The 2,739-nt window shown below is 42.5% G+C and overlaps 1 protein-coding gene across 4 annotated transcripts in view; it reads right to left on the bottom strand.

The window, feature by feature from the left end:
• The window catches only part of PIK3C2B (phosphatidylinositol-4-phosphate 3-kinase catalytic subunit type 2 beta), a 1,217,858-nt gene extending 1,216,689 nt beyond the window's left edge, over window positions 1-1,169 (bottom strand). For 2 of the 4 annotated variants that reach the window (XM_073615830.1, XM_073615833.1), the window contains exon 1: window positions 988-1,168. The gene's annotated coding sequence lies outside the window, so the exon portion shown is untranslated. Of the gene's footprint in view, window positions 1-851; window positions 872-987 lie in introns of those variants that run through there. The other 2 variants (XM_073615832.1, XM_073615831.1) reach the window with 2 other exon arrangements.
• Window positions 1,170-2,739: the final 1,570 nt, after the last annotated feature.

Here is a 2,739-nt window from a genome sequence, read left to right as displayed (position 1 = left end):
CCACACCAGACAATGCATAACATTGCATGAGGATATGTAGATGTACTGTTGTTAGTGTGACTTCTGCATTGTGTTATGTTCTGCACTGTCTGATATGCACCCTTATTTGTTAAATAAAAGTAAAAGGTTGCACAAGACAAAAAAAAAACACCACACACACACCACACCTCAGCAAACAATATCCACAACAGTTGGCTCTTATATTCAGCACAGGTTTTTTCCACATTACAGCCAATCAGCAACCATGAAGGAAGCGATGTCACAAGAAATAAGCACATGACACACCACAGCTAAAAAACACTCTAAATGCAAGTAAATTGATGCACTTTAAAATGCATCTCAGTGCAGGTGCCAGTGCTAGACTAAAGGTGCAAACCAGCCCTAACTAAAGGCAAAAGTGGAGAAGGATTCAACCGCCTGTCAGATTATTGCTGTCTCCACCCCTGATAACATTTGTTTTATTTACAATGATCACTAAACATTTAAGAAAAAAAAAAATAATTTTGGGTTGTCACCATAACAGAAATATAAAAGAAGTCTTCCTATGGGGATAGTAGTTCCAGAGATTCCCTCATTTTGGATGACTTTCCCTTCACTTCCTGTTTTGACTATGGGACAGGAAGTTGAGAGAAAAAAAAAAAGGGGGGGGTGGGGGGGGGTTAAGTTTTTTTTTACATATGTTTTTTTTTTTTTTTTTTTTTAACAAGTGCGTCAAAACAACATTCTATACATAAATATTTGGCTGCAGACTAGTGTCTATATACATTTTATCCCTCTCCATATGATTCGCGATGAAGCAGGTTTTACTGAAATGTCAGTTGTTACTTTATGTATACAAAGTGCAACCTCACCCTCATAGGAAAGCAATAGGACACCCAGCTCAGCAATGCCTGAACCGAAAGCAAAGGCAGACGAGGCGCACTGCTGATCTCAAACACTGGAACATCGCTGGCTATGGGGGGGTTCCTTCTCCTAGAACACACTCACCTTCTCACCGGAGCTGCACACCAACAACCGAACCCCTCAGGGATCAGAGCTAAAATGGAGGAAAGTCAGATTTCCCACAAAGATGTTACCCGACTTGAATGGAAGCTGAATGTGTATGAGCTGTGCTAGTAGACAAGAACACACAGTGATGCACTGAACAGACAATAGAGACTCGAATGCACTATCGCCATCTAGTGAGCAATGCCAGCACTTCGTCCTGCTTATTTGCAGATCAATAGGGAACACTCAGGAAGCCGCTCCAGCTCATAACCCATGACCAATGAGAGCCTTGTAACCTGCTGCATTGTGAGCACTGATATAACCTAAATTAGAAGCATTCATTGGCAACGACCGCTGTTCACAGACGTTCTGCTTTTCGTAACAGAGTAAACTGGAAACAGTTTGCACAGTTGCCAGCAATGCAGTTCTATGATTTCATGTTTTGGTCATGGAAATGTTTTCAGCAATGACAACTACTACTAATAAATCCATTTTTTTAGGTTAAAATGTAGGGAAATGTAACATTTCACCATTTAATGCCTCGTACACACGATCAGATTTTCGGACAACCGTTCGTCTGTTTTTTTGTTGCACGCTAGTCTCATGTCGAAAGTGAAGAGGTTACTCACCATACGAAAACTCTCGTACGACAGAATTCAACTTCAGAAGTGACGTAATATCAGAGGCGTAACTAGAACCTTCAGGGCCCCGATGCAAGAAACCATGGAGGGCCCCCCTGACCCCCTGGACAGGGCTCTTTTCTCCGAGCCCGATGGCGGAACATCAGGGCCCGGTCGCAAGTGGGTGGCTGCATGTAAAGGAACCGATTTCTCTATTTCGACCAGCTTCTTCTCCTCTCCCTCCCACAGGCATTCAGGAAAATGGAGAGATCGGTTCCTCTATGTCAGTGTTTCTCAATCTTTTTCCAGTCAGGGCACCCTTGAAGTACACCCCTAGGTGAATGGGGCTGCACTGCAACCACCCTGCAACTATGTGCATTGCATGCAGTTGCAGCATAGTGATGATGCATTTAAGGTGTTAAAACAGGCGGTCAGAAGGCAACATATTGCCTCTTTACCGGCTATCAAATGCCTCTGAAAAGTGATCTGAGCATGGATCACTTTTCAGAGGAACAGCATTTTTTTTGCTGGTAATATGAACAAGCAAAAAAAAAAAAAAATTGGTTCTAATGGGACACATATAGGAGGTCAGGATTAAAAGCGCATACATAAAATGTGCATATATACATGTAAACACACATACATACACACACACACACACACATATATATATATATATATATATATATATATATATATATATATATATATATATATATATATATATACATATATATATATATGTATATATATCTATAAATGCACAAATGCACACACACATAAACCAGTGGCAGCTGGTGCTCAAAATTTTTGGGGGGCCGTAAGCAAACTGAAAAATTCTTTAAAAAAAACGCATCAATTGCAGCCTCACTATGTCCATCAAACGCAGCCACTGTGCCCATCAAACGCAGCCACTGTGCCCATCAATTGCCACCACTCTGCCCTCAAACGCAGCTACTGTGCCCATCAATTGCCACCACTCTGCCCTCAAACGCAGCCACTGTGCCCATCAAACGCAGCCACTGTGCCCATCAATTGCGACTACTGTGCCTATCAGACACAGCCACTGTGCCCATCAAACGCAGCCACTGTGCCCATCAAATGCTGCCACTGTGACCCCCCTGCCCGCTCG

Source organism: Aquarana catesbeiana, linkage group LG02, assembly GCF_042186555.1.
Source record: "Aquarana catesbeiana isolate 2022-GZ linkage group LG02, ASM4218655v1, whole genome shotgun sequence".
NCBI classification, from domain to species: domain Eukaryota; kingdom Metazoa; phylum Chordata; class Amphibia; order Anura; family Ranidae; genus Aquarana; species Aquarana catesbeiana.
The sequence above is the reverse complement of the archived record's forward strand: the minus strand, read 5'-3'. Positions and strand labels throughout refer to the sequence as shown.